Below are 12,544 nucleotides of genomic sequence, written 5' to 3'. Positions count from 1 at the left end.
ACAGAAGCAGATTGAGAAGGGATACATACATATTGCAGAGTTGTCAGATCAGGGCATTCAAACAGCTATTGTTATGTCCATGATGTTTTTCAATCTAAGGGAAAAAATTAACATAATACAGGGAAAAATGAAAGCGTTTTTAAAGAACCAATTGAAAGTTTCAGAGATGAAAAATAAAACAGCCAGAATGATGTCTCTGGTTAAGATTAACATGAGATTATTCTGTGAAGAACAAAGGTGAGCCAAACTCTGCTCCCAACCCCCGACCCAGGATTTTCCTGTGTACACACTCTGCATAATTCCTGGCACAGGGAATATGATGGATTTTATTCTTGTGACTAGGTTATATAGTATATGTTAGCACAGTTGCTTTTAAGAAAAGGCAGTTGTACAGATGGCTCAAGTAACCTAATCACAGGAGCCCTGTAAAGGTTGAGAGTTTTCTCTGGCTTGTTTAGAACAGGCTGTGAGAGCACCTTGGTGTGAAAGGGATATGACATAAAGAAAGTTCTTTGTTGCTGAACAGCAAAGACCTGAGATTGCCTTGTAGAAGCTGAGAGTACCTCCCGGCTAACAGTCAGCAAGAAAGTGGGGGACTTAAGCCTACAAACATCAACAAACTGAATTCTGCCAATAACAGGAGTAATTTTAGAGAAGGTACCTGAGCTCCAGATGATCACCGGTGTCTTCATCCATCAGCTAATGATATGGAAGATCAACTCATAGAACAAATAAAGCAGCAAAGTGTTTAGTATAATTTGAATGCACTGATTTTTTTTATAAATGCAAATTTGAACATAATGATAATATAAAGAAAAAAATTCTTTTCAGATTTTGGTGCTTACAAAAAGTATCTAACTCTGAGTTGTATAAACTAAGAAGGATTAGACTAGATTAGATGGATTGTTGTCTGGAGTTTGTTTTGTGTAGAAGTCTGTTCTAAAAGGTTAACTTCAGTGACTGGAATATGCTCTGGAGTAGTTAAGCAGATTCAGAAGCCTGCATCAGAATATCTGTGCACTGCTTTCTTTATCTAGAAAGGTTTGCTATGAAACAATTTTAGCTGAACTGCACAAAGGTCTTAAGGGTATTTTAAAATTTTGAATTACTTTAAGGCTGATGTGGTGAATTTCCTCTTCTCTTTATTATGTGATAATATGGAAGGTGATCATAAAAGACTATTACTGCATGCTGTCATGCAGTGGTTATTAAGAAGAAAAGTTCTGTTGATGATGTTGGAAATGCAAAGTCAATTCATAGTATTTTTGCAAGATAAGAAAATAGTTTCATTCCAGTTGTAAATATGTAATAGGGCTGGCTTCTTTGTCAGACATATAATATTTGTTAAATGAACTCAGTACTTTCAAGCAGGAGAGATTGCAGCATGTATCAGAATAGATTAAAGGACAAAAATAAAAGTTATAATTTTGGTAGTATGCAGTTTCTACAACATTTTCCATAGTTTAGTAATAATTATTTTAATAATACTATTTAATATTTGACAGTTATTGCCAGTAAAGTATCTCAATCTTTAAGTGATCTTAATTTTACTCATCTTGGAAAGTTATCTCCTATCATTTTATGTATTTGATAGAATGTCTTATATTTTTCATTAAAAGAAGATTCATAATTAAGACATTTATTAAAATGGAATCTTTAATTGAAATATATTTATGCTTGATTATAACTGTATAATATAAATTATTGGAATTGAGTGTTGATGAACATTGAGGATGTATTTTGAAGATACAGTATTTCTAGCTTCGTTTTGGATAAAAGTTGTAAAATAGATACATGTTCTGAGCTCTCGGAATTCTCATTCTGTCAACATACCTCTGTAAAATAGCTTTCTCCATTCTGCATGTTATTGAAACAAAACAAAAATAGACAAGCCATATGTTATTCCCATGAATACTAATATTGCCATTTCTACGTAGATAAGTTCACAAGCAAAAGTTCATCACACTATATACTTTAAGTACTTATATTCCCAATATTTGTTCAAATTGTTTATAGAGACATTTCTTTGGGGGAATCACTCTTTGCTTAAAACTTTTTATTTATTATATATACTGAAAAAGTTACAAGTATAATGACATTTGTGTAGATTGATCACCTGTGCACACACTCTCAGTGAACAACATGGATAATATTTGTGTTTTTTCCCAATGTTACCTTCATTCTGATGATATTTATTGAAGTTTAAATTTATGTCTATGGAGTCAAATAATACAAGCTATTGTGCTTTATTTTCTGTTTTGAGAAGACTGATCTGGACTATTTTTCAGCTCCTTCACTTTTCACTCCCTTTTTTTCCCTCATGATTAAGCCTTTTAGAAAATTCTGAACTAGCTCTTTGGCCTCTCTCTTCTTCATCTTCGATAGTTCTTCAGTTCAAAGCCATAGCCCTTCTTTGAGAATTGTATAATTTCTTCATTGGACTTGTCTCTAGTCTGTTACTGATGACAAAATTTTAAGTAACACTATTATATAAAATAATAAAATAATGTAATGAAGTATAATTTATATTTAATATAATATATTCATATAATAAATCTTTTCTAATAGAGCCAATATAATGATTTTTCTTTCTAAAAATTTCTAATAAATTCCTATAGTTTTGTGAACAAAGTTAAATGTCTTAATTGTGGCAAGAGTACTCTGGTTCTGACTTTCCTGGATTACTACAATCATCTCTTAAGTGATTTTCTCACCTCTTGTCTTGTTAATCTTTGTTCTTTTTTTTTTATAGTTTTGCTGAAGTTCATTTTAAAATATAAATGAAGTTATGTCTCTTTTTAACATAAAACATTTCTCATAACATTTACAGTAAAATATCACAACCTTCGTAACTTCATTTCATGTAGTTCTTGCCTTTGCTCACTATGCCACAATCAAACTAACTTAGTTCTTTAATTATGCCAAGCACTTTCCTGCCTCGTGATCTTTGTTTGTTGTTCTAAGTTTTGGCTCTCTTCCCTATATTTCATATGACTGGAGAGTACTCATTCTTCAGGTGTCTGGTTAAAGGTCATCGCCTCCTCACAGAAGCTTTCCCTACTACCATAGCGAAGTAGCTTCCACCCACAATAACCTTATTTTCTATCATAGCATCCTTTTTATTTCCTTTCTTGAATTTATACAGTTTATTTATTTGTTTAATTGTCTATTAGAATGTGTGCTTGAAGAAGGTAATCCCTAACCCTAGCATGACACTTGGAAGTTAATACAGTTAGAAAGATGGTAACGATAACCCTGTATACGAGACAGCAAAAGAGACACTGATGTAGAGAACAGTCTTATGGACTCTGTGGGAGAGGGAGAGGGTGGGATGATTTGGAAGAATGGCATTGAAACATGTATAATATTATATATGAAACAAGTCACCAGTCCAGGTTCCATGCATGATACTGGATGCTTGGTGCTGGTGCACTGGGACGACCCAGAAGGATGGTATGGGGAGGGAGGAGAGAGGAGGGCTCAGGATGGGGAACACATGTATACCTGTGGCGGATTCATTTTGACATATGGCAAAACCAATACGATATTTTAAAGTTAAAAAATAAAATAAAATAAAAATATTTGTCAAGTAAATGAGTAAGCCAGTGAGAATGCTAAACACTTTTTTTTTAAGTTTAATACTGATGGTAGACATAAAATGTATTTAATTAATAAACACTAAAAACAGAAAATAAATTTTTATTGATGACATGTCCTAGTTGCGATTGAAGTTTTATGGTAATTATTTCACATTAGGTTTGAAACAACATTAATATTTAAGTGAACTTAAACATAAATACATTGTATAGTTTTCCTCTAACAATTTATTTTCAGGGAAAAGAATTATTTTTAATAATTAGGGTATTGTGCTAAATAATTTATAATTAGGGAATTGTGCTAAATAAGGGTATTGTGCTACTTGTATAAGAACAGATGTATAGCATAAGCAGTTGATAATCAGGCTGAAATTTGTGTGAGTATCTCATATATGATGAGTATAACTTTTCTAACCAAATTTAAGGAGAAGTATTTGGCAAAAGGTAGGATTAGCAAATGAGGTAGCCAATTGAAAAAAATTTAATTTATATGCTTATTTCATATGTCATGCTAAATAAATTCTGCATGTATTAAAATTCAGCAATCCCACTGCTGGGCATACACACTGAGGAAACCAGAAGGGAAAGAGACACGTGTACCCCAATGTTCATCGCAGCACTGTTTATAATAGCCAGGACATGGAAGCAACCTACATGCCCATCAGCAGATGAATGGATAAGAAAGCTGTGGTACATATACACAATGGAGTATTACTCAGCCATTAAAAAGAATAGATTTGAATCAGTTCTAATGAGATGGATGAAACTGGAACCTATTATACAGAGTGAAGTAAGCCAGAAAAAAAAACACCAATACAGTATACTAACGCATGTATATGGAATTTAGAAAGATGGAAACAATAACCCTGTATACGAGATAGCAAAAGAGACACCGATGTATAGATCAGTCTTATGGACTCTGTGGGAGAGGGAGAGGGTGGGGAGATTTGGGAAAATAGCATTGAAACATGTATAATATCATGTATGAAACGAGTCGCCAGTCCAGGTTCGATGCACGGTACTGGATGCTTGGGGCTGGTGCACTAGGATGACCCAGAGGGAGGGGAGGGGAGGGAGGAGGGTGGAGGGTTCAGGATGGGGAACACGGGTATACCTGTGGCAGATTCATTTCAATATTTGGCAAAACTAATACAATATTGTAAAGTTTAAAAATAAAATAAAATAAAAAAAAAAGTAAAAGAAAAAATAAATAAAGCTAAAAAGGAAAGTGAACATCATTCAAGAAAATTAAAATTAATATTTTAAATAAGAAAAGATGTTTTAAATCATAACATCAAAATATGAAGTTGTAAAAATACAGCTAAAAAGTTTTATCTCTCTGCATCTCTAAAAATATTAACAAAATTAAAAGAAAAAATGCAAACAGAAAAAAATTTATATTTATTGATAAAAGTTAATAAATAAAAGCTTTAGTAAATAAAAAGTTCTTGCAGATCAATTAAAAGAATGTATCATAGTGATGAAAAAATATTAAAAAAGAAAACTAAACAGTTAACACGCAATGTAAGTAGAAATAAGATTTATGTAAATCTGCTATTAATCATTACAGCATTGTTAATCGGCTATACTCCTATATAAAATAAAAGATTTAAAAAAAAGTAAAAAGTCTACTAATAATCAATACATTTATGTTGAAGCAAAACTGCACCATAATTTTCTTTTTTTTTTTTAATTTTATTTTATTTTTAAACTTTACATAATTGTATTAGTTTTGCCAAATATCAAAATGAATCCACCACAGGTATACATGTGTTCCCCATCCTGAACCCTCCTCCCTCCTCCCTCCCCATACCATCCCTCTGGGTCGACCCAGTGCACTAGCCCCAAGCATCCAGTATCGTGCGTCGAACCTGGACTGGCAACTCGTTTCTTACATGATATTTTACATGTTTCAATGTCATTCTCCCAAATCTTCCCACCCTCTCCCTCTCCCACAGAGTCCATAAGATTGTTCTATACATCAATGTCTGTTTTGCTGTCTCGTACACCGGGTTATTGTTACCATCTTTCTAAATTCCATATGTATGCGTTAGTATACTGTATTTATGTTTTTCCTTCTGGCTTACTTCACTCTGTATAATAGGCTCCAGTTTCATCCACCTCATTAGAACTAATTCCAATGTATTCTTTTTAATGGCTGAGTAATACTCCATTGTGTATATGTACCACCGCTTTCTTATCCATTCATCTGCTGATGGACATCTAGGTTGCTTCCATGTCCTGGCTATTATAAACAATGCTGCAATGAACATTGTGGTACACGTGTCTCTTTCCCTTCTGGTTTCTTCAGTGTGTATGGCCAGCAGTGGGATTTCTGGATCATAAGGCAGTTCTATTTCCAGTTTTTTAAGGAATCTCCACACTGTTCTCCATAGTGGCTGTACTAGTTTGCATTCCCACCAACAGTGTAAGAGGGTTCCCTTTTCTCCACACCCTCTCCAGCATTTATTGCTTGTAGACTTTTGGATAGCAGCCATTCTGACTGGTGTGAAATGGTACCTCATAGTGGTTTTGATTTGCATTTCTTTGATAATGAGTGATGTTGAGCATCTTTTCATGTGTTTGTTAGCCATCTGTATGTCTTCTTTGGAGAAATGTCTATTTAGTTCTTTGGCCCATTTTTTGATTGGGTTGTTTATTTTTCTGGAGTTGAGCTGTAGGAGTTGCTTGTATATTTTTGAGATTAGTTGTTTGTCAGTTGCTTCATTTGCTATTATTTTCTCCCATTCTGAAGGCTGTCTTTTCACCTTACTAATAGTTTCCTTTAATGTGCAGAAGCTTTTAAGGTTAATTAGGTCCCATTTGTTTATTTTTGCTTTTATTTCCAATATTCTGGGAGGTGGGTCATAGAGGATCCTGCTGTGATGTATGTCAGAGAGTGTTTTGCCTATGTTCTCCTCTAGGAGTTTTATAGTTTCTGGTCTTACGTTTAGATCTTTAATCCATTTTGAGTTTATTTTTGTGTATGGTGTTAGAAAGTGGTCTAGTTTCATTCTTTTACAAGAGGTTGACCAGATTTCCCAGCACCACTTGTTTGTCTTTAATCCATTGTATATTCTTGCCTCCTTTGTCAAAGATAAGGTGTCCATATGTGCATGGATTTATCTCTGGGCTTTCTATTTTATTCCATTGATCTATATTTCTGTCTTTGTGCCAGTACCATACTGTCTTGATAACTGTGGCTTTGTAGTAGAGCCTGAAGTCAGGTAGGTTGATTCCTCCAGTTCCATTCTTCTTTCTCAGGATCGCTTTGGCTATTCGAGGTTTTTTGTATTTCCATACAAATTGTGAAATTATTTGTTCTACCTCTGTGAAGAATACTGTTCGTAGCTTGATAGGGATTGCGTTGAATCTATAAATTGCTTTGGGTAGTATACTCATTTTCACTGTATTGATTCTTCCAATCCATGAACATGGTATATTTTTCTCCATCTATTAGTGTCCTCTTTGATTTCTTTCACCAGTGTTTTATAGTTTTCTATATATAGGTCTTTAGTTTCTTTAGGTAGATATATTCCTAAGTATTTTATTCTTTCCGTTGCAATGGTGAATGGAATTGTTGCCTTAATTTCTCTTTCTCTTTTCTCATTATTAGTGTATAGGAATGCAAGGGATTTCTGTGTGTTGATTTTATAACCTGCAACTTTACTATAGTCATTGATTAGTTCTAGTAATTTTCTGGTGGAATCTTTAGGGTTTTCTATGTAGAGGATCATGTCATCTGCAAATAGTGAGAGTTTTACTTCTTCTTTTCCAATTTGGATTCCTTTTATTTCTTTTTCTGCTCTGATTGCTGTGGCCAAAACTTCCAAAACTATGTTGAACAGTAATGGTGAAAGTGGGCACCCTTGTCTTGTTCCTGACTTTAGAGGAAATGCTTTCAATTTTTCACCATTGAGGATAATGTTTGCTGTGGGTTTGTCATATATAGCTTTTATTATGTTGAGGTATGTTCCTTCTATTCCTGCTTTCTGGAGAGTTTTATCATAAGCAGGTGTTGAATTTTGTCAAAGGCTTTCTCTGCATCTATTGAGATAATCATATGGTTTTTAGTGTTCAATTTGTTAATGTGGTGTATTACATTGATTGATTTGCGGATATTGAAGAAGCCTTGCATCCCTGGGATAAAGCCCACTTGATCATGGTGTATGATCTTTTTAATGTGGTGTTGGATTCTGATTGCTAGAATTTTGTTAAGGATTTTTGCATCTATGTTCATCAGGGATATTGGCCTGTAGTTTTCTTTTTTTGTGGGATCTTTGTCAGGTTTTGGTATTAGGGTGATGGTGGCCTCATAGAATGAGTTTGGAAGTTTACCTTCCTCTGCAATTTTTTGGAAGAGTTTGAGCAGGATAGGTGTTAGCTCTTCTCTAAATTTTTGGTAGAATTCAGCTGTGAAGCCGTCTGGACCAGGGCTTTTGTTTGCTGGAAGATTTTTGATTACAGTTTCAATTTCCGTGCTTGTGATGGGTCTGTTAAGATTTTCTATTTCTTCCTGGTCGAGTTTTGGAAAGTTGTACTTTTCTAAGAATTTGTCCATTTCTTCCACGTTGTCCATTTTATTGGCATATAATTGTTGATAGTAGTCTCTTATGATCCTTTGTATTTCTGTGTTGTCTGTTGTGATCTCTCCATTTTCATTTCTAATTTTGTTGATTTGATTTTTCTCCCTTTGTTTCTTGATGAGTCTGGCTAATGGTTTGTCAATTTTATTTATCCTTTCAAAGAACCAGCTTTTGGTTTTGTTGATTTTTGCTATGGTCTCTTTTGTTTCTTTTGCATTTATTTCTGCTCTAATTTTTAAGATTCCTTTCCTTCTACTAACCCTGGGGTTCTTCATTTCTTCCTTTTCTAGTTGCTTTAGGTGTAGAGTTAGGTTATTTATTTGACTTTTTTCTTGTTTCTTGAGGTGTGCCTGTATTGCTCTGAACTTTCCCCTTAGAACTGCTTTTACCGTGTCCCACCGGTTTTGGGTTGTTGTGTTTTCATTTTCATTCGTTTCTATGCAAATTTTTATTTCTTTTTTGATTTCTTCTGTGATTTGTTGGTTATTCAGCAGCGTGTTGTTCAGCCTCCATATGTTGGAATTTTTAATAGTTTTTCTCCTATAATTGAGATCTAATCTTACTGCATTGTGGTCAGAAAAAATGCTTGGAATGATTTCTATTTTTTTGAATTTACCAAGGCTAGCTTTATGGCCCAGGATGTGATCTATCCTGGAGAAGGTTCCATGTGCGCTTGAGAAAAAGGTGAAATTCATTGTTTTGGGATGAAATGTCCTATAGATATCAATTAGGTCTAACTGGTCTATTGTATCATTTAAAGTTTGTGTTTCCTTGTTAATTTTCTGTTTAATAGATCTATCCATAGGTGTGAGTGGGGTATTAAAGTCTCCCACTATTATTGTGTTATTGTTAATTTCTCCTTTCATACTTGTTAGCACTTTTCTTACGTACTGTGGTGCTCCCGTGTTGGGTGCATATATATTTATAATTGTTATATCTTCTTGGATTGATCCTTTGATCATTATGTAGTGACCTTCTTTGTCTCTTTTCACAGCCTTTGTTTTAAAGTCTATTTTATCTGATATGAGTATTGCTACTCCTGCTTTATTTTGGTCCGTATTTGCATGGAAAATCTTTTTCCAGCCCTTCACTTTCAGTCTGTATGTGTCCCCTGTTTTGAGGTGGGTCTCTTGTAGACAACATATGTAGGGGTCTTATTTTTGTATCCATTCAGCCAGTCTTTGTCTTTTGGTTGGGGCATTCAACCCATTTACGTTTAAGGTAATTACTGATAAGTATGATCCCGTTACCATTTACTTTATTGTTTTGGGTTCGAGTTTATACACCGTTTTTGTGTTTCCTGTCTAGAGAATATTCTTTAGTATTTGTTGGAGAGCTGGTTTGGTGGTACAGAATTCTCTGAGCTTTTGCTTGTCTGAAAAGCTTTTGATTTCTCCTTCATACTTGAATGAGATCCTTGCTGGGTACAATAATCTGGGCTGTAGATTATTTTCTTTCATCGTTTTAAGTATGTCTTGCCATTCCCTCCTAGCTTGAAGAGTTTCTATTGAAAGATCAGCTGTTATCCTTATGGGAATTCCCTTGTGTGTTATTTGTTGTTTTTCCCTTGCTGCTTTTAATATTTGTTCTTTGTGTTTGATCTTTGTTAATTTGATTAATATGTGTCTTGGGGTGTTTCTGCTTGGGTTTATCCTGTTTGGGACTCTCTGGGTTTCTTGGACTTGGGTAATTATTTCCTTCCCCATTTTAGGGAAGTTTTCAACTATTATCTCCTCAAGTATTTTCTCATGGTCTTTCTTTTTGTCTTCTTCTTCTGGAACCCCTATGATTCGAATGTTGTAGCGTTTAATATTGTCCTGGAGGTCTCTGAGATTGTCCTCATTTCTTTTAATTCGTTTTTCTTTTATCCTCTCTGATTCATTTATTTCTACCATTCTATCTTCTAATTCACTAATCCTATCTTCTGCCTCTGTTATTCTACTATTTGTTGCCTCCAGAATGTTTTTAATTTCATTTATTGCATTATTCATTATATATTGACTCTTTTTTATTTCTTCTAGGTCCTTGTTAAACGTTTCTTGCATCTTCTCAATCCTTGTCTCCAGGCTATTTATCTGTAATTCCATTTTAGTTTCAAGATTTTGGATCAATTTCACTATCATTATTCGGAATTCTTTATCAGGTAGATTCCCTATCTCTTCCTCTTTTGTTTGGTTTGGTGGGCATTTATCCTGTTCCTTTATCTGCTGAGTATTCCTCTGTCTCTTCATCTTGTTTAAATTGCTGAGTTTGGGGTGTCCTTTCTGTATTCTGGCAGTTTGTGGAGTTCTCTTTATTGTGGCGTTTCCTCACTGTGTGTGGGTTTGTACAGGTGGCTTGTGAAGGTTTCCTGGTTAGGGAAGCTTGTGTCGGTGTTCTGGTGGGTGGTGCTGTATTTCTTCTCTCTGGAGTGCAATGAAATGTCCAGTAATGAGTTATGAGATGTCTATAGTTTTGGGGTGACTTTGGGCAGCCTGTATCTTGAAGCTCAGGGCTGTGTTCCTTTGTTGCTGGAGAATTTGCTTGGTATGTCTTGCCCTGGAACTTGTTGGCCCTTGTGTGGTGCTTGGTTTCAGTGTCGGTATGGAGGCTTTTGATGAGCTCCTGTCAATTAATGTTCCTTGGAGTCAGGAGTTCCCTGGAGTCAGGGTTTGGACTTAAGTCTCCTGCTTCCGGTTATCGGTCTTATTTTTACAGTAGTTTCAAAACTTCTCCTTCTATACAGAACCATTGATAAAACATCTACATTAAAGATGAAAAGTTTCTCTACGGTGAGGGTCACTCAGAGAGGTTCACAGGGTTACATGGAGAAGAGAAGAGGGAGGAGGGAGTTAGAGGTGACCCAAATGAGATGAGGTGAATCAGTGGAGAGAGTGGGCTAGCCAGTAGTCACTTACTTATGTGCACTCCACAACTGGACCACTCAGAGATGTTCACGGAGTTATACAGAGAAGAGAAGAAGGAGGAAGGTGACAGAGGTGGCCAGAAGGATAAAAGGGGGGAATGAAAAGGAGGGAGACAGATCCAGCCAGTAATCAGTTCCCTAAGTGTTCTCCACCGTCTGGAACACACAGAAATTCACAGAGTTGGGTAGAGTAGAGAGGGGTTAGGGAGGAAACACAGGCGACCTGGTGGAGAAAAAGGAGAGTCCAAAGGGGGAGAGAGCAGTCAAGCCAGTAATCTCGCTCCCTAGTGAAAAATGGGTCCTGAAGATTGGGTTCTTAAAGGTACAAAATTGGTAACAAATACATAAAAGCAAAAATTAAAAAATCTAGAGTAGAGTTTGGAATGTCAAAAATACGATGTTAAAGAAAAGAAGAAGGAAAAGAAGGAGAGAAAAAATGAACAAACAAAAACAAACAAGGTCGCGAAAATTATAAAGAAAGTACAGGTACAAAATTGATAACTAATACCAAAAAGCAAAAATTAAAAATGTAGAGTAGAGTTTGGAATTTCAAAAATACAATGTTAAAAAAAAGAAGAATAAGAAAAATAAAGAGAGAAAACAAACAAAAACAATGTCACAAAAATTATAAAGAAAATACAGGTACAAAATTGATATCAAATACCAAAAAGCATAAATTAAAAATCTAGAGTAGAGTTTGGAATTTCAGATATACAATGTTATATAAAAGAAGAAGAGAAAGAAACAGAGAAGAAGAAAAAAAAAAAAAGTCACAGAAATTATATAAAAAAAAACTGTAGGTACAAAATTGATAACATATACCAAAAAGTGAAAATTAAAAATCTAGAGTAGAGTTTGGAATTTCAAAAATACAGTGTTAAAGAAAAGAAGAAAAAAAAAAAAAACAAGGTCAAAAAATTATAAAATATATATATATGAAGTTTTCTGAAGAAAAAAAAATAGGGTCTTTTTTTTTTTTGCAAAGTAATAGGTTATGAAAGTGAAAATTAAAGGAACAATAGAGGACTTAAATTTTTTTTTTTAATTAAATAAAGAAAGAATGATCGTAAAAATAATAAAAATATGTCTAGGACTTTCTTGGTTTTGTTGTGGGTGTTGTGGGTTCAGTTCAGTTTTGGCTAGTTCCTTGGTCAGACTTATATTTCTCAAGATCTATAGGCCCCTTCCTATGTAGTCCGTAGTAACCACAGGGTTTTGATCTATTGCCTGTAGCTTCCAAGGCATTTCCCTCTGTTATATCTTCTTCTGTTTGCTAGTCTCTTCAGTATCTGGTTTCCGCCCTGACACAAAGTGGACGGTGGAAGACACTTTTTTTTTTTTTTTAGGCTTACTTGTTCAGTCACACTGTGGGGAGGGAGGGAGGGATGCTGCAAACAAATAACACTGGCGTGGGCTCGCAGTACCTCAGCCACCCTGGGTCTGCCCCCGCTCACGGC

The 12,544-nt window shown here is 34.8% G+C and overlaps 1 protein-coding gene across 8 annotated transcripts in view; it reads left to right on the top strand.

Moving 5' to 3' along the window:
* Positions 1-12,544, top strand: part of NBEA (neurobeachin) — a 672,061-nt gene that overhangs the window by 237,503 nt on the left and 422,014 nt on the right. The window lies entirely within an intron of this gene.

Source organism: Bos grunniens, chromosome 12 (genome assembly GCF_055505025.1).
Source record: "Bos grunniens cultivar Pamir isolate PY7600 chromosome 12, Bosgru_T2T1.0, whole genome shotgun sequence".
In the NCBI taxonomy this organism is placed as follows: Eukaryota; Metazoa; Chordata; class Mammalia; order Artiodactyla; family Bovidae; genus Bos; species Bos grunniens.
Note: the sequence above shows the minus strand (reverse complement) of the source record. Positions and strands in the feature narration are given on the sequence as shown.